We start from the raw sequence: 20,571 nt of genomic DNA on the forward strand, positions 1-20,571 counted from the left end.
GCTCGGCCAATTGTGCGCCGCCCCCTGGGAGCTCCCGTCCTCAGTCAGCAAAGGAATAGCCTGGACTCGAACCGGCGACGTCCAGACTATAGGGCGCATCCTGCACTCCACGCGAGTGCTTTTACTGGATGCGCCACTCGGAAGCCCGTTTGTAACCTTTCTTATGTTCTTATGTTCTTAAGTTCTTAAGAACATTCCAGAAAGTTAACAGCTTTAAGCCATCAGCATGCAACCTACTATTTTCCTAATTAAATGACATAACACTGCAAGATGCAAGATGCTTCTCAGGGCTGTTATTTCCATCCTATAGCCTTTCAGGGGCTTCGGTTTGATAAGTGTTGGCAGCCTAATCAAGCGTCCACATAAGAAAAGTGCATTAATTAGCACATTTAGCCTTGTCTGTCTCATTGACTTCAGAGGCTAATGACTGTATTACCATGGAGGCTGTTCTACCCTCTCAATTTCTAGAGACGTGGCCCCTTAGAACAGCAATGAAACATTATGATTTGGAGTACATAGAAGCTTGCATTGATGCCATTGCCACAAGAGGACTTTAGTCAACTCTGAATTGTTTTGTCAGTGAAAGAGGTAAAATAAAAAAATATATATTTTAGTAAGTCTTACTTAATAATAAGATTGAGTAGAATTATTTTGTTAGCTCTATGTATGTAAATAGCAAAGGCTTAGACTGATATGGATTTCTGAAAATGGTTTAGCTTGATAATAAAAATAATTTAGAATGTCTTATGGAAATGATCACTTGGATGTCCTGTGATCTTTAGTGGGGTGAATTTAGCATTCGTCAGTTGTGAGTTTTAGCATTTACCAAGATGCTTAGCTTTGGTGTTTGAAAACTCATTCCAGATCCTTAATAAATTATGATGATAAAAAGGACGTTACTTTATCTAAAGGCTCTATGAAGACAATTGAGTCCAGAACATTTGGCAACCACTGTTCATATTAATGACTGAGACTGGCATATAGCCACATCTTTTAGATTTAATTTGTGAATGTTTTTTGTAGACTTGTGATTACTCTCAGTATGCCCTTCTGGTAGCAGAGATAAAGGATCACATTTTTGCTGGGTTTTTATTCCAAGCAAACAGATTTGCATTTCATAATGAAACCACATAATTGTGATTGGCAGGTCTGACATTTTCAAGCAGTGGTGATCAATTTCCCTTACTTTTATTAAGCTTGTTTACACGGTCAAACCATTCACTGTTAAGTTATACTACGTTGCCAACTGTAGTGAAGCACAGTGTTAAACCTGAGAGAAACACACACACACGAATGAAGGTCATTCTTCAAAAGACGCAGTGTGACAAACTTATATGCTGAAGGGCACCTCCTAATATGAACAAATTACTTTTGATGTTTCATTCTTCCTGCTGACTAGAAAAGTAAAGAGTGCAAGTTCACTCGAGCACACCAGAGCTTTGAAGCCAGTGCTTGTAATGCTGTTTCTTTTAAGAGCAAGCCAAGTTTGGATTCTTTGAAATTCAGTCCTCTTCATACTTCAGTCTTTGTTAACTCCAGAAGGATAAGTAAGCAGCCATTTGGTCAGAAGAATTGCACATAAATCGTAGTATGTCTTACATTTCGCCTTCAACTCCTACAGTTCAGCATGCCTTCTATCCTTGATACAACTGATAGTATCAATGGCTAAACATTAATACTGAACAACAGTGTAAGACATTTCAATTTAGTAGTTCTGTAGAAGGTTCTTTTTTTAAATAAACCACTTTTTGCACTTTCTGAACTGCAAACTGAAATTCAGAACTTCACGATCAGATTTAAAACATGAAGACAATAAAAAGCACATTTGTGTAATTTTGAGAAAATACTGACTCAAGCTCTCTCCTTTCTCTTTCTTTCTTTCTTTCACAATGTTCTGCCTTGTAAAAAAAACTATAGTATTGATTGACCATCATGATGCAAGTATGTAAGAGATATCAAGTGAAAGACGTTGGGTATTATTGTTCATACGACATACCACTTTTTTATTACACATAAAACACTGAAGCATTATTCAAATGAAGTACAATACCCTGGTTCCACATTTCTCTCCAACCGAACCAACACTAAACCCTGGATCCATCCTTCTCAATGCGAGGTGCTTCACAGCATCAGCCTTGTTTTGTTTATGTAATCTATGGAGTGCTGAGTCACCCACTCGAGAGCATAAGAGGTTTACACTTTGAAATGTGCAGAGGAGGTTGTTCCGAGAACCTTGCTTATCAGTCCTGTATGTATTTGAATGCAGTCACTCCAGTGCCTAACAAAGCTAACATGGCTTTGGATAATTTTAATAATTATCGTCCCATCTCAAATCTGCCCTGTCTTGCTAAAATATTAGAGCGAGCTGTCACTTTGCAATTAAATTACCATCTAACTGCAAATAAATTCTATGAACCTTTGCAATCTGGTTTTCAACAACTACACAGTACTGAAACTGTCCTTGCTGAAGTTACAAACGGTCTTCTTATGTCAGCTGATTCAGGTGCGTTATCAATTTTAATTATTTTGGATCTTAGTGTTGCATTCAGCACTGTAAATCATGCTATCCTACTTGATAGGTTAGAAGGTTTGTTTGGCATTTCTGGCATTGCACTAAAATGGTTTCAGTCTTATCTTACTGGGCGTCAACACTTTGTCTCTCTTGGCGGTTTTAGTTCTGAGGTTGGACTAGTAACATCTGGTGTCCCGCAAGGCTCAATTTTGGGCCCTCTACTATTTAGTATTCACATGTTTCCCCTTGGTCACATACTAAGGTTACATGGCCTGAATTATCATTTTTATGCAGGTGACACCGACATTTATGTGCATACTAAATCTGATGTTGATGTTGCTGCCTCTGTGCTTGCTGATTGCATTCCTGATATTAAGAATTCGATGTCACAAAACTTTCTGCATCTTAACATGCTACAAGACAGAGGTTATGTTGCTAGGTACTGCCCACCAGTTACGTAAAACCAATGTTTAAAACTTGTCAGTTGATGGTACTATGCTTGAGTTTAGATCCAAAATGAGAAATTTGGGAGTTATTTTTGATCCTGGATTAACATTTGAACCTCATGTGCAGAATACTGTTAAGGCATCATTTTTCCACCTTAGATTCACCACTAGGGTGCGACCTATGCTTTCTGCTACTGTAGCTGAAAAACTGGTTCATGCATTTGTTTTTTCAAGGATTGATTATTGTAACGCTCTGCTTGCAGGCGTCTCCAAAAGCACACTGTCCAAATTCCAACATGTTCAGAACTCAGCAGCTCGTATCCTGACAAGGTCACGTGCAAGGGATCATATCACTCCTGTTCTGGAGTCCCTGCACTGGCTGCCTGTCAGGTTTCGTGTTGATTTAAAAATTTTACTTCTTACTTTTAAGGCTTTCCATAGTTTGGCGCCACAGTGTTTATCTGATCTCTTATCAGTCTACACCCCTTCACGCAACCTTCGCTCAACTGATCTTGGATTGTTATGTGTTCCCTCTGTTCACCTACGTTCTGTGGGCGACAGGGCTTTTTGTTGTTATGCCCCAAAACTTTGGAACACCATTCCTAAAGAGATCAGGGATTCTGCCACTCTTAATGCTTGTAAATCTAACATAAAGACCTACTTTTATAGAAGGCATTTTTATGGCTGTTTTTATTTTCTGTTTTGTTTGTTTGTAAAGCGCTTTGAGATGCTGCTTTTAAAGGTGCGATATAAAATAGTTTATTATTATTATTATTATTATTATTATTATTATTATTATTATTATTATTATTATTATTATTATACTGTGCTTTCATTTCAAATCTGTTTTCCTCTATTACATGTTTACTCCAATGAAACTCACATTTGACTCACATTGACCCTCGCCAAAGTTGCTTGTGATTTTCTTCTTCTTGTCATGTCATAATAAAATTAAAAGTACATTTTGCATTATGATGTTTCTAGAAATAAACATAAATGCAAATACACGAGGGTGGTATATACAGTAATAGCCTACTGTACTGTATCCACGTCTCATTAATCCATCACTCGTTTAGCCTTCGGTCTGCCATGTAACGGACTGATTCTGTTATAAAATACTACATGTAACCATCACATGCATTTTCCGACTGTGTTTTTATATTGCTTATATTGCTGTATATTGCTTGTTATTAACTGTCATTCATCACTTTAATCATGTTTGTATATTTTCATTTTGATAACCTAAGCAATTGATTCAATAAGGAGGTACATTTGGCATTTGAAGAATAGCAAAAGAAATCTAGTTCGATTGCAATATGTGGTTGATTCAAACCAACGATTCTAATTGGTGGTTTTCACTGTAACTGTGTAGATGCATTCCACTTATACAGACACACTTTCCTTTCATAAATGTAACCCTACAAGTCTTTCTGTATTATAGTGCAATAAACCCTTGAAAATCAACACAACTAAAAGGATTGAGGTATTGAATCTGTCAAAGATCAGTCCATTTACACTGCAGACTACAAAACGCAATCAGTGCTCAATTTGTTCACACTAGTTGAGTCTGCTTCTGATTTCTAAATGCCCATGGCAGTTTGATTATGGTTAGTGACAGAACATTTAGTGTTATCCACACTACATTGGTCACAAGAACAAGCTTCAAATTTGCCTGAGCAAAATTAAACTTTTCTTTCTGTTCTACTGACTCAGTTTCATGACAGTACTGAAGCAAAACATGTTTACTTTCACATAATATCTGGGCCATTCTCAAAAGATTTTTTTTAAAATTGAGATTCACACCCCTAGATTACACAGTATTAGATTCTGTGGATATTATTCATCTGTAGGAAATGCAGCTTCTATTTCAAGAAAATAAACACATGCATTCTTTTTAGTTTTAATGCATTCTGATTTTAGGACATCATTAGTTGTATTTGTCACAGATCTTGTTTGTTTTATATATTCACATTAAAGATGTCCTGCTGTACCTTTATACATTAAAAAAATACATAACTTTGTATTCATCTTGATATTTTGCATGTGTTCCAAATATGCTGATTGCAAATGTTAATTTTTATGGTTCCATGTAAAGGGGTCTGTATTGATTGTTTTTTATAATTTATAACAATCTCTTAAATAATTTGGAGAGATTAGTACCAAAGAGGGGTGGCACGGTGGCATAGTGGTTAGCGCTGCAACCTCACAGTGCTGGAGTCCTAGGTTCGAATCCGGCCTAGGGTACTGTGTGGAGTTTACATGTTCTCCCCATGTTTGCGTGATTTTTCTCTGGGTACTCCGGTTTCCAAAGACATGCTGTCCAAGTTGATTGGTCACTCTAAATTGCCATGTGTGTGGTGCCCTGTGATAGACTGGTGTCCTGTCCAGGGTGTAGTCTTGCCTTGCACCCTGTGTATGCCAGGTTAGGCTCTGGCTCACCATGACCCTCTAAAGGAGTAAGCAGTTAATGATAATGGATAGTACTGAAGAGGCTTTCCAAATGCCATATTTAATTCTCATTAAATAATATATTTGTAGTAATTTATGCAAGCAAACAGTGTTTTAAATGAGCGATAATTTATCACTGAGTCCAAGAGCCCTCACCTGGTATTACTGCTAATACTAGCCTGTTCACATGTTTTAGTCAATATTATTCATAGGTAACAACTACTAATTGGAGTCCTGTTGAAAATGCTCTTCAGAGCCAGACTGTCAGTTGAGTTGAAGCACTTGTAGTGTTTGTAACACTCTTTACTTCACAGGAAAAGTAATTCTGGGACATCATAATATAATAAACACATATAAAAATAATGTAATCTCTCAGAATTTTCATAATCAGAGCTCATAATAGTTGTAACAGTACAGTATCTCTTTTGTATTCAGTCATGCTCTATGATTTTACCAAACTACAGCAGAGGAATTCAGAATTGAAAAATATTAGACAAATACAATTGTGACTAACTGTATTTATTTACAGTATGACCACATTAAGTTTTCTTTTTAGTTTCACCCTAAATTGATTGAGTCATTGTAATGCAAATAAATATTATTATTTGTATTTATTTATTAGCAGACACCCTTATCCAGGGCAACTTACAATTGTTATATCACATTATTTTTACATACCTATACATTCTTTTTTTATACATTATTTTCATATACAATTACCCATTTATACAGTTGGGTTTTTACTGGAGCAATCTAGGTAAAGTATCTTGCTCAAGGGTACAGCAGCAGTGTCCCCAACCTGGGATTGAACCCATGACCCTCTGGTCAGGAGTCCAGAGCCCTAACCACTACTCCACACTGCTGCCCTGTTTTTTGCTGCCCAAATATTTTAAGGGGGATCAAAAATGTGATATTCAGATTTGCTATTCTAAACAATGCATTTCATTATCACAGCATGGTTTGGATGGTGGGACGATTTTGCCTAAAGGGTTCTGGGTTAGCAAAAATCTACTGTACAGATAGGAGGAAAATAACCAGCTGTTTTCTGTCATTACAGACAAGAAATACAGGCAGAGCTTTTATTTAAGATGTTTTAGATGGGCTGCAGTTCAGTTTTACTGTCCATCATTTGTGTCCATTCTGGACTGGGGACAGAAGGGTAAGTCACTTTTACATATTACAAAACATATAATGCAGGCTGTGTGGTCCGGTGGTTAAAGAAAAGGGCTTATAACCAGGAGGTCCCCGGTTCAAATCCCACACCAGCCACTGACTCATTGTGTGACCCTGAGTAAGTCGCCTTGGATAAAGGCATCTGCTAAATAAACAAATAATAATAATATTTACTACAGTAAGATGTATGTAATGTAATGTGCACTCTACTGCAAAATGTACTGAAACATTTACTATATTATTTAATCTAGTAAACTGTTTGCCCTTGTATGTGTGTTGCCCTACAGGAAATACAAATATGTCCTATGGTATGATACATCAACATATTCTAACATTTCCTACATTTTCTACAACAAAAAGTTCTTAAAATGAAGTACTTTTCCAGTATGTTAAGGTTCTGTTAGTCCTGTACATTGGTTAATGTAATTGGCAGTTTTACTATGGTTATTGTAATTAATTGCAGTATTTAATTTACTTAACTGGATTCTGTACAGGAAATAAAGAAGAAACGTGTTAATAACATACTTTATCAAAAGAAAAACAAAACAGTAAGAAAATATGTTCTTCTGTACACTTGAGAATGGGGTTTGAAACCTGGACACATCATGATACTAATGACTGGGCCGATCACAATTTACAACCTGCTGAGACATGGAAGGAATCCAAATTAAAAGAAGAGCTGTGCTTTCAGGAAGCTTTATTATATATTAAGGGCACCCTGTCCCTTCTGTATTACTCAGGGGTAGCTAAATTGTTTGTGGATCAATAACCTCTAATGCGATAGTACACAGATGAGTGAAGTGCATTTAAAATGAGATATCTCATTGCACAAGACAGTCTGGGAATTCCAAAACACAGACATAAACTTTAAAAAGATTTAGAATTGATATCCAGAAGTTTCATGCTTTTCCAACATAATGTTGAAGGAAATTGTATTTTATAGCCCTAAGAACCTGTGTCATGATACAGAATGTAGACTTCCCCTAGACCTACATACTGTATCTGGAGTTTTATTCCATGCTTGAGTAAGTGTGGTTTTCCTGTAGTAGCATACAGTGTGCTAATGTTCAATATGTCCATTGACATTAATGTGAAACCTATAAAATGACATTCTGTAAGTATGCCCATGCTTGCTCTTAGAGGTCCCAACAGAAAGACTTTGTAATCACTGACTGAACCCAGTCCTTATCTGCTATATTGTGGATGATCATTTGGCATGGGAATGGGCTGCTGAGATATGACGGTGAGATCATACAGTATGTTCCATATGACATCCAATGGGTCGCCTGTCTGTATGTCACAGTAGAGAGTACCACTTGTCTAATTCAGTATTCCCTTCACTGAATTTGTTTTTATTTTGTTTTAAAACAAGTTGCAATTCTTTTAAAATTACAGTCAGTCCTAGGCAACAGTAAATGTTTCTAGGGTATTTGAATTAGTCAGTACAAGTATATTTACCCTGTTGAGGAAAATGTTTTAGCAGTGCAAACATTTCTTAACACTAGCAGTGTCAACGACCTAGAAACAAAGTGTATAAACCATGTATTTTATTGCTAACAGACAACAGAAATTGTGTACGTTTTTGTCAAAAGTTGCCTGCGTAACTAGGCCTTTAAACTAATTGTGTAATTAAGATATGGCAACTGCCTTCCTTGCAGTTCATTCTTATGCCAGCCCATCCCATTAACCTTCAGATCTTTAAAGGTTTAAAAACCCTGTCTATATCATAAGCTTTACATGAGTGCCCTTTTAGTTTTTTATAGTGATTGGTATTTGTCTGCCAAGAAATAGGTGGTGGTATCTTACTGGAGCTGGCTAAGCATTTTATACATATTTTATATAAAAAATATATAGATACTAGCTACATTACATTAAAAGCAATAGGTTAACCATAGTTTTAAATTACATTTTAAATTAATGTTCCATTCTATAATTGTATGTTTGTACATGGCTTGTTTTTGTTATTTATTTGTTTTATTTGTATACAGAAACATGTTTTTTTATATATATATGTATATATTTAAAAAGAAATGAATGCAATACAGAAAATAAATCAAGCTGGTGCAGTGACTAATGTAACAATTAATATGACTGGTAGAACAATCTTGGTGACAGCTGTAGATGCATATTATGTTTCAGTAAAGCATTTCTGCAGAAGCTTTCACTGAAGATTTGATAAAAGCTGGATGATATAGTAAAATTAGAATTACTGCTATTTACTAAAATATTATGTATTTTGCAAACACGTCCTGAATGCGGCTGAAATAAAACAGGTACATCACATTAAAAAATACATTGCTGAAATCCCCAAAACACTATATTAAAATAAACGGGTTGCGATGCCAGGAACTTTCAAATGTGTGAATGTATCTACAAATGGCTTTCTGACATATAAACATGTGGTGTAGAAAGACCAAAATGCAACAGATATTGTAATGAAATCAGCTTAGTGCTTCTGAAGCTCCTGCCTAAACAGATGGAGGCAGGAGCATTTAGATCACAGCGAAGGATCTGAAGATGGGCAGTGTACACTTATTACTTATACAAGGGTGACAGAAGAACATGTGACTGTTTAATAGCCTATGCTTTAAATAAACAGTATAAAGCTGTGAATGGGTCAACTAATCATTGGAAACGGAAGGGTATTCTGTTAACTTTTTAAGATGTCAGTGGACAGCACAGTCTGTATTGGTTCAGTGTTCATTTAAAACCCAGATCATTTAGAATCTATACTTTTTTTAAAAGGTTTTTGTGAGGTTCTCTTTTCAGTCAGCTATATTTACACAGACAAGATAAGTTATTGCTGCTTCTGAAATGGTATAAGAAATTCCACCCTGAATAACCGTTTAAGAAAGATTCAGAATACATTGCCTGGCATGCGTCCTGCAGAATGTTCCGAATTAAAAAAACAAAATGCAAAATGTAGTGTGTCCTAGTTAGAAATCACTGCAGAAAGAGAACCAAGGGGATTTCACACAAATTAGTAGTAAATAAAGACAACGCTGAAGAATTGCTTGACAAGATCGTGATGTTCTGCTCTTTTCTGGCTGTCCTCAGTGTTCCGGGCCTCAGTGGTGCCTGACAAAATATCCCTTTGAAGACAGCATTGATGCAGAGAATTAGCATTCAGCCCGCGCTGTGCAGCTCACAGGTTGGTTTCTAGTTTCGTGTTGCAGCGTTTTCAGTATGTCAGCTGACAGGCTGAAACAATCTCTTTCAGCATACAAAGTGAGTATGGATAAAAGGGGGAAAGAAGCTTTTTTGGCTAATGTGTCAACATGCCCTTTTAGCCACAGATCCATTTCAATTCTAATTCCTAAAATTATTCATCAGGCATAAATGTGTTATTTCGGAGAAAGGTTATGAATCACAGTGCATCTGCTGTTGATGTGGATCAAAGTTTGTTGTAGTTGTACTGCAGTCCATAGCCAGCTGCTCCAACCACACTGTCCAGGCAGAAACACATATAGGGATGTTTTCCAAGTTTAACAACGAGAAAAAAAACAACAACAACATATAGTACTTCAATTTCAACAAAGTAGAAGTAAAATACTCCCTGTGGATGATCCTGTGGTTAGTACATATGAGAGTACTAATGACAGTTTAAAGGATAGTACCAATTGCAATGAATCAAACATTTCCAGGGCAGCAGTGTGGAGTAGTGGTTAGGGCTCTGGACCCTTGACTGGAGGGTTGTGGGTTCAATCCCCAGTGGGGGACACTGCTGTTGTACCCTTGAGCAAGGTACTTTACCTAGATTGCTCCAGTAAAAACCCAACTGTATAAATGGGTAATTGTATATAAAAAATAATGTAATTGTATGTAAAAATAATCTTGTAACAATTGTAAGTCGCCCTGGATAAGGACGTGTGCTAAGAAATAAATAATAATAATAAATAGTTTATAATGTAGGATTTATGATGTTCACAATGTACAGTGTCAGTCTTCTGCCCCCTAGAGGATTTAAATGGCTTTACATTAATTTAAATCCTGTCCTGTAACTGGTGATAAACGTTATATGATTACATTTTATAAAATGCTTATTGTTGGATTTTATTGGCTAGTACTGAAAAGAAACATATATAATTAAACAACTATTTAGACAATAAGTTTGGTAAAACTGTTTGTCTAATGTTATAACAATGCCCTCTTCTTCCTCTACTGTCCCACAGTGCAGACTGGCTATTTTTCTTGGTGACTGTCTCTGGCTCATGACTGCGGTTCAGGGGTGGCAGATCTGGGATGTCCGCTTTGGGCGGATGTTGGAACTGTGCCTCTGTCAGTGTGCTTGCTAGCAAAGCAGAAGCTGTTGCAGCACTGCAATGTCCGTTTTTGCCACATAGCACAGTTAGCTCAGTGCGCTCTGCAAGTGCAAATTTAAACTTTGACATGCTTAACAGTCCTTCTGCTGTGAGTACAGTAGAATGGTGGGGATCCAGCCTCTTTATACCAGACCAAACGGTGCATCCCAGAGTATCTCTGTCATAGACATTGTTTCTTTGCATAACATCCTCCATGTAGCCTCCAGTTTTTGTGATGCTTCAACAATGTTATGCGAATTCTGTATAGTATTCCCATCTGGCACTGGTAAGTGGCTGTCCATAATGTAAACCAGTGCACACACACATATGGAGGTCCTTCATTGTGTTATAAATGTTTAATACAATCCACAGTTTATTGTATTATTCCTAAATGCAATCCAAAAGGTCTGTCGGAGGCTTGGAGTGTATGATAAAGGATTCGTGAAAAGCAGTTATTGTCTTTACCATGTAGAGTGTGAAAGATGGATACAAATACTGTAGAGTAATCTAGGCAGTCAAGCATATCAAAAATGACTGGTGGTTAACAGGTAATTAAAATTACAAAAGCCACAACCCTCAAAAGCTACAACTTTTGGACGTCATTATATACTGAATTAGTAAGCAGATTATGTACTGCATGTTTGCAGAAAGCAAAGAGCAGGTGCGGTATTGGCAATCAAAATGCTGGGCTTCCCGGGTACTTCATTCAAATGTTGCAAAACTTCAGCAATAGAGAGCAATTCAGTCTTGATGCAGATTCAAATTAGTCCTTTCAGATGTAGGATCACCAAAGGCTGCCTTTTATACATAGTGTGCTTGTTATATTCTAAAGATTACAGTACAATTTATATGTGCAACCCAAAGGCAGATTTATGTAACAGAGAAGCTATGTTCAATGAATAATGTGGCATTTAAATGTGGAACATAGTTGTCTTGTAGCTTTACTGGATTCAGATTACAGGGCAAAGTTTGGCATGCCACATTGTACATCAAAATGTCTTTTATAGATCAAAGTACATATACTGTAAGCTGTAGACGTCTTTAACAAAACACATTCGCATTACTTTATCTTTGCTGTTCAATCTCAGCCTCTGTTCACAAGAACTGCTTAGGATAAATTGTCCTGTCTCATATGCATCTTCAGTTCCAGAATGTTTAGACTACATGACGATATTTATGGTTCAGTAGCTGATCTTCTATTAATATATTCTAAAAGCAATCTTAGAGATTCATGATAGATGGTTACTTTTAATTTAAATTATTTTACAAAAAGCTACTGTAGAAACAATGCATATGAATTGAAAGGCATATATTTAAATATATGTATTTTAATTGAAATATCCTGTTCTTACCACTTGAAAAGCACATCCATCATGCATCCACAAACTGAATAGATGACCAAATTGGATTTGTGGAAACTACATCATTAATAATATCCCTGATAAATTGTGGCAAATGAAGGTGTGTTTGTCCTGCATCCCCTGAAGACAGAAAGCAGCTGGTAAATATTCAAATCTCAAGTTGCTTTCTCATTCATGTCTTGGCAGTGACTTCTAAGTTGTTAAGTTTCCTTTCTGTTTAAAAAATGTATTTATCACCATGGTGCATTCAATCAAAATGTATTCAACAATCCATTCATATGTAATAACAATTTTGTATGGAAAACATTTTGAATCTTCAAATACATGGACTGCCTTTTGTCCCACGTGGGTTGTCAGGTTGTGGCCACCTTTCCTTTAGTGCTTCTACAACAAACCTACAAATACATGGAGCTTTTCCAAACGTCCCCATTTGCTGTAATTCTCCAGTCATCCAAAGCTAATCTACAGCTAGATGCAACTACCACAGAAACAATTCTGACTACAATAAAGTAATTTCCTGAATTAAATTATATCTCATTTTGTGTAATCTGAGTAGTACTTCCAATAGTACAGTGCTGTATGTGAATAAACAGCATTACATAAACTTATTTAGCTTGGATTAATAAAACCAATATGAAAATATCTGATCACTTAGTATTCAGTGGTATGCAATACATTGTTACTACTCCAAAGGGAAGCACACTTTTTTCAGCCCTCTCTTGCCCAAATAGATTTGCTGAACCATACACATCACTGCAAGACATTTAAACATATACACAGGGAGCTGGCATCTGTATGAAATCCATCTCTAGTTGTTTACTGGAGTTTGGTGTGCAAAACACTTCGGAAATGGTGGCTGTTGATGAAAGAATCTGGAGGAAGTCCATAAATGGCACAATAAATGTTTTGCTGCAGCCTAAAAGATTATTGAATGTAGCTGACATTCACTTTGTTATAACATAATTTGGGAAAACAATACAAGATAAAAAAAACATTTAGATATATATTGAATCAGTATTTTCTTATGGTTCAAAATCTTTGCCTGTTTTAGAGGCCTTTTTAGTCCAAAGTGGAGATGTAATCTTTTAGGTTTCATTCCTGTCATAAAATAGGCAAACCAACTAAATGCTGAAGCTTTTCTATTTAGAATTTAGACTCAAAGAAATGGTTTTAATCATTGTTGCATCGATTTTTACTGTAATCTGCAAAGACTGGAAAAGTTCATTTTCACAATCTTATACCGTATTTTACAGGATTTGTTTTGTCCTTATCTGTTTTTGACCATATTTGTACTGGTAATGCTTAACATCAATATTACTGCTTTACTGTAAATCTTTGAAACAGCCAATCATTGTTTTAAAAAAAGACATCTATTTAATTAGTAAAAAAAAAAAAAAAAAAGTTCTCACTGGAAGTAGAGAAGCTAATAAACATGCAATCTTACAATTTGTAACCATGGTGTGGTTCAGGGGGTAGGGGAAATAGCTCCCCCATCCTAGTTATTCAATCAGCTTTGCTATTTAAACCCTACTTCTAGCACTCTGCCCTGTCGGCATCCTGTTTGCTTTATGCATGAGGTGTGTGTTTTACACCCAAGAGTGCTCAGTCAGGCATGTAATACACAGGCTGCCTCCTATTTCATAAGACTACTGTACTGCATATTACAGAGAATAATTAAGGGAGCATTGTTGGATGGCAGTTGAAATCAAACTGCATGATTAAGTAATTTTGGAAAAAGAGGTTGTGTCATGGATAGAAGAAGCTGGATTTTTTTTTATGCAGATTGATATATTGTTATCAAAGCCCTTGAGTAATCAAGAGCCAGTAGCAAGTCACAGTGTAGCTGATTAAGCTTATGCTAAATACTACTCCTAGAAGGGAGAATATATGTGCACATTATTCAATATGTATGACTCTAACAGATGTATGCACATCTACTGTAAGTATTTCATGAGTGGAGTCTAAAGATAGCCATATATTAAAGCCTAGTACGTTCCATGGTGAATCAGGAGGTAACTTTTTATTTATTGGTATTCAATTTTGAATAGAGTAAGCAAGTTCCCATTGACCAACATACATATTGATGTTCCATTTGCCTGCACTTGAGACATCTCTGAGTCTGCTTATCCTGTTTAAGTGATTATATAGATACATTTTATTCTAGCAATATGTGAGGACAATCGTCATTACAAACTATATTTATCTTTTTATTTAAATCTTCAGCTTCAGAAGTTTCACTATCTGCAGGGACCAAGAGACATCATCTTGACAGTTTTAATATCATGTCAAAGTGACTGCATAATGTTTAGAACATTTTAATTAACTTCCAGGATATAAGTTTTTTTCCAATATAAGATAGAATGGCAGTTTTTTTATTTACATTTTTTGAGTGCACACAAGTTGAATGTAATACTTAATTAGTAATTTTAACAGACACTTTTATCCAAAGTGACTTACAGAGAGAGACTAGGGGGTGAACTGTGCATCAACAACTGCTGCAGAGTCACTTACAATAGGACCTTGATTTTACGTCTCATCTGAAGGACAGGGCACAAGGTGGTTAAGTGACTTGCTCAGGGTTACACACAGTGAGTCAGTGGTTGAGCTGGGATTTGAACTGGGGACCTCCTGATATCAAGAGGCTGTGTGGTCCAGTGGTTAAAGAAAGGGCTTTTAACCAAGAGTTCCCTGGTTTAAATCCCAGCTCACTCGTTGACTCACTGTGTGACCCTGAGCAAGTCACTTAATCTCCTTGTGCTCCATCTTTCAGGTGAGAAGTTGTTGTAAGTGACTCTGCAGCTGATGCACAGTTCACACACCCTAGTTTCTGTAAGTCGCCTTGGAAAAAAAAAACAAATACTAATATCAAGCCCTTTTCTTTAACCACTGGACCACCAAGCCTCCTTGTAAATTGTGGATACTTTAGATATTCAACATTGAACAAAAATGTAAAACGTTTTTTTCTGGAATTGGTAACATTTTTACAGCAACAGAAATCACTATCTGGAAGTGGTGTTCAAACTTTCTTTACCCTAAGCTCAGAGGCTGACTTGCTTTATATTGCCCAAATCTACATGTGTCCGTGTTTTTTGGACATGCTGTCTCAAATCTGTGGGCCTTTGTATGACTCAGAAATGTGCGTGTTGATTGTAATAACCACTTTGTTGACATGTTTGGGGTATCTTTGGACAGCAGTTTACAGTCCCAAACTGGTGGCTGCAAGAAAAAAAAAAGTACCCTAGAAATCCGAGCTTTGCTTTTAATTATTTATATAAAGGATGGCACCAATAAAACTTGAGATGCCAAACCCAAGGCTAGTGACTCAGTCTCTGCTGATTGCCACTCAGAGTCAGCAGACAGAGTGGAGTTTTTTGGCAAAGAATATATGATCATTTCTCATTCCTTCTCCTTTCTGAAGACAGCTGTTCACCTTATCAGCAAGGATAGTACCTTGTTAAATAGGATCAAGGTCCTTTGAAAGAACTCTTGCGAACTTTAATATGCTATGGATAGTGCTTTTGTGTTGTGGAGAAGAAAAAATAAATCTATAAATCATTATTGCTCAGGGATGTTGTTATTTTACAGGCAAACCTGTTTTAATTTGTGCTGTTTCAGCCAATTACTGAGCTTTATAAAGGCAGCATGGAAAGCATCATGTAAATGGTTTCCAGAAGAAATATTATCTTACCTTAATAAGATCTATTGATTCATTGTGGAAATAAGACACTGCTATTTATCCCACAACCAGTATTTCTATGAAGGAAACTAGAATAGTGTATATACCTGTATGTAGCACAGCTTTCTGATTACCTAATTTGTATGTACTGTTTACTCTCCATAGTACCCCATTAAAGCATTTGGTAATACTGTATTTTGACAGTAGATATTTCTGTTGGTCTGAACTCCAAACAAAGCAGTACTATTTATTGATAATCTGCCTGATTTTAAATTGCACCATAAGATGTCATAAAAATGAACATATTACATACAAGTCTTCTAATGCATGTGTTATTGCTCTTTGAAATTTTCATTCAATAATGTTTATCAACCAATGTTAATTGAATCAATGTTACAGTTTCCTTTGTATCTAGAGATCCTGCAGCTGCTCTCTATTTTACATTGTTGCTTCTTTGGTTACTTTTCTTAATAAGACACAGAATGAGATTGGCAACAGTAATACAACTCATTCTAAGCTGCAGTACAGCGGTAACAGAAGCTTAATGGAACAGCCAGTGCTAAGCTTTCTGACTAAGTAGATTCACTCAATGTTCATTGGATTATAGGTATTCGTTTTGAGGCTAGACTTTCTGTCAATCAAGGACTTATCAGTAATGAGGGGTGACTGAAGAAAAGGTAAGATTTTAAAGATTTTCAATTATATTCAGTTTTTAATAGATTCTTCCACATTCCAGCACAGCTTTTTTTTATTGTATAAACTTACATAAATACCAGAAATTTAAGTTACATAATACAAATAATAAATGGGATGTAATTTAATATTATTCTAATTGTTATTGTTTCTAATTGTCTTTTTCTTTCTTTGGGAAAATATTGATTGGCCTATAAAGCTGCATTTGCCTCTTTTTTTTTTAAATGTAAAAATCTATATATAAATTGTCAGATATTTACAACTCTTTAATTATAAACATGATTTACTACAAGTTGTTTATGATGTCACTCTTAAAATATTGTTACATTATATTAACTAAGCTTTTGTTGCAGTGCAAAGAGTATATAAATAGGAAAAAGATTCATAAAGTTACAATAGTGCAAAATAAACAAGTTCAGTTGTACCTTAGCATCCTTTGTTTATCAATGTGAGCTTGCTTTTTTGCATCTATAGATGTGTGTATGTATGGATTATTTCTATGAAAGCTTGTGACTAAATTGTGAATGGACTGATTTGACAGAATGGTGGTTGTTCAAAACAATTACAAAAATACAGAAAACACCCACAACTAACTATTGATATATCCAATCTGTGTGTGCATATAGGTGTGATTTGCAGTATTAGGCAAACTGTTTAAACACTTTTTAAAATTCCTTTTAGGAAGTGCAATCTTTTTACTGGGGCTTAGATGATTGGGCCTTTCATGTTTTATATTATGTTGCATCAGACAGTGATGCAGTTACCCAGATTCTAATCCAGGCCTAACCCAGTGTTGAAAGGCAACCCACCTAAGCCTATTGTATTTTGTGTGGTATATTAAGCATATATAAAGTACAATGCAATTGTTAATTCACAGCTAATTCACTCAGTTGTGTCACTGGGATGGTTTCATATTATACAGTGTATTGGATATCCATTATGCTTGAGTTTTGTAGTATTAAAGTATTTGGGAGATGTGCATTTAGAAGGACAAACAAAATACAAAGACCGATCTGTCCTCTATTCTGAAAAGTGTCTTGTTTTAAAACCCCAGTGCCAGCCAGAGCAGAGAGCTCCATTGTGTTGTTTTCCCTCAAGAGATAAGAACTGCAGTATATGGGCACATTGATCTCCTGATGCTTCACTATCTTTCTCTATATCTACGTATGAATTGTAAAGAGACATGGTTTTGAGTGGATGAAAAACGAATTACAAGTTGGTTGGATAGCTGTATTATCCCACTAACAATTTAACAAAATAGGTGCTTTTTTATTTCAATGAAGTATGATGTATTCAAAAAAAACAAACAAACTACAATCTATGTTACCAATGCAAGTGAACCTACTAATGTGTCATGGGCATGTCGACAAAACAGTGGTTATGGGTGGTGGTCACCTGATGTCTCTTTTAGATCTTGGCTGAAAGAAGGAACATGTGGGTGGGATGTTTCCTGCTTTGCACAAAGCAGGAGAGTAAGGGTAGTGAGCGCCTGGCTCGTGTCCATGGCTTGCTAATCATAGCTTCAGAGAGGCTTTCTTCATTGACTGAAGAGGAGCGGCTTCCATTTGAAGATCTAGTCATGCAAAATGGCAGCAGAACAAGACGTGCTTATTCAAGGCTGTGGACAGCAAATACATTGGGCTGACTGTGTAATCAATGAGGGAAGTTCATACGTTATTGTCTGGCGCCCAACTGTAAGGAAGAAAAGAAACATGGGACTATGTTTACAACCACTTTTGGCACCCAGAATGGAACGTTCTTTTTCTAGATACGTGATGTCATCGTACTATAGTTTCCTAGAATTTGGAAATGTGTGTCCAATTCAAGAGATAAATGGAAGAATTGTCATCTTACTGTGACAGAAATATACTTCCTTATCTCCTGTAATCTGTCTCTCGTGTTAAGAATGCTTATCATACAACTTCAGAACAAACAACACAAAAGCTAATGAAACTCAGTATTAAGAAAAAAGCCGACCAGCAAAAGGCCAGAGAACTACATCACTGCTTTCTCACTATTGTCAAAAGTACATTGTAATTTCAAAATTAACTTTATAAAGTAAACTTCATTTAATTAGTAGTAGCAGCATGTTGGCACAATGTTAGGATAGCACATTGAAAATTGTCATTTTGGACCACCCCTAAACAAAAGTATAATTAGACATTTTAAAACAATAAACTTATACTTGGTTCAAATGTCTGTAATGTATAAATACAATTTTTTTTTAATATATTTTCATTAAAAAAATCCAGATCAAAATTCCCCAAGATAAAATGTATATTGTAAATATAAACTGACACCCATTGTGGAATGTGTAGTATATTTTGTATTACATATTTAATAATCACTATTTTTTACTTAACTATTTTATGTTTTTAGTTATAAGCACTTTTTTTCATCTGCCACAGCTATCTTGAGAAAAAGCACTTTGTTAGGAATTAAATGACACTGAAATACGCTGACCTGAAACAGCTAATGCATGGAACAAACGTGATTGGGCTGCACTGTGTATTGATAAATTAGATGTCAAATGAATCAATTTTACAAGTTGACAAAAAGCCTAGAATTAATCACACAATGTTGCTGACAGGTGACTATCACAGAATGTAATTTTTAAAAAGCTGTTTGTGTTTCCATGTAACATTTTGTGGAGACCAAACCTTGGCCCAGAAACTGGACTAGTTGAGTTTTTTTGTTTGTGTGATTCAGTTCAGCTGTAATCAATAGCAATCAATTGCTTTAAATATTGATTGATAATACCTGGGCCTTCATTAGCCTGCTTCATGCTTCACATCTGTTCTTTATATTTTAAAGCATTTAAGAGCTGATATTTTTCAGGTTAGGAAAACACATTTTGACCAGTATTTCTACTGTACCGATTTGAGATGGATCTCTGCATGGCCCATGCTAGTAAAATCTTAATATATTCAAATTATTTTCATCCAGCAATTTTCTTGGTTTTAAAGGGAACGTGGAAAGGCTCAGTGAGTGTCTTAAAAGATGAATCTTAGCAACATCTATTGTGTATTCAGCATCACCAGATTAGATATGTAATGTCAGACATGGACTCAAATACAGTGCCTTGAAAAAGTCTTCACACCCTTGAACATTTTTCACATTCTGCTGCCTAAAAAATACAATTCAAAATGAATTAAAGTAGGAGTTTGTTTCACTGATATACACAACATCGTCTACACTTTCAACGTGAAAGAACAATTATAGAAATATTCAAAAAGTAATTAAAAATAAAAAACCAAAAAATCTTGATTGCATAAGTCTTCACACCCCTTGAGTCAATACTTGGTGCAAGCCCCTTTTGCAGCAATAACAGCCATGAGTCGTTTTGGATAAGTGTCTACCAACAGCACAGCAGGTTGGTGCAGTTTTTTCCCATTCTTCTTGGCAGAATAGCTCAAGCTCTTTCAAGTTGGCTGGGGATCGTCTGTGGACTGCAGTCTTCAAGTCTTGCCACAGATTTTCTATAAGATTCAGGTCTGGGCTTTGACTAGGCCACTCGAGGACATTCACTTTCTTCTTGCTGAGCCACTCCATTGTTGCTTTTGCTTTGTGCTTAGGATCATTGTCCAGCTGAAGGGTGAATCTTCTCCCCAGTCCCAGATCTCTGGCAGACTGGAACAGGTTTTTCTCCAGGATCTGCTTGTATTTTGCACCATCCATCTTTCCATCGATCTTCACAAGCCTCCCTGTCCTCACCGCTGCAAAGCATCCCCAAAACATAATGCTGCCACCACCATGCTTTACTGTAGGGATGGTGTTAGCAGGGTGATGTGCCGTGTTTGGTTTACGCCACACATATCGCTTAACATTGAGACCAAAAAGTTCCACTTTGGTCTCATCAGACCACAAAACCTTCTCCCACATGAGTGCAGTGTCCTGTAAGTGTTTCTTTGCAAAAGCTATGTGGCAGATCATATGGCTTTTTTTCAGCAGTGGCTTCCTT

General features: G+C 36.1%; 1 protein-coding gene across 5 annotated transcripts in view; it reads left to right on the top strand.

The window, feature by feature from the left end:
• LOC117415372 (contactin-1-like) overlaps window positions 1-20,571 on the top strand; it is an 88,979-nt gene that overhangs the window by 7,257 nt on the left and 61,151 nt on the right. For 2 of the 5 annotated variants that reach the window (XM_059027487.1, XM_034025633.3), the window contains exon 2: window positions 16,525-16,594. The exons of 1 other annotated variant lie outside the window; for it this stretch is intronic. The gene's annotated coding sequence lies outside the window, so the exon portion shown is untranslated. Of the gene's footprint in view, window positions 1-6,463; window positions 6,566-9,636; window positions 9,731-16,524; window positions 16,595-20,571 lie in introns of all 5 variants that reach the window. 2 more of the 5 variants (XM_059027489.1, XM_059027488.1) reach the window with 2 other exon arrangements.

This window comes from Acipenser ruthenus, chromosome 7 (genome assembly GCF_902713425.1).
Source record: "Acipenser ruthenus chromosome 7, fAciRut3.2 maternal haplotype, whole genome shotgun sequence".
Classification (NCBI taxonomy): domain Eukaryota; kingdom Metazoa; phylum Chordata; class Actinopteri; order Acipenseriformes; family Acipenseridae; genus Acipenser; species Acipenser ruthenus.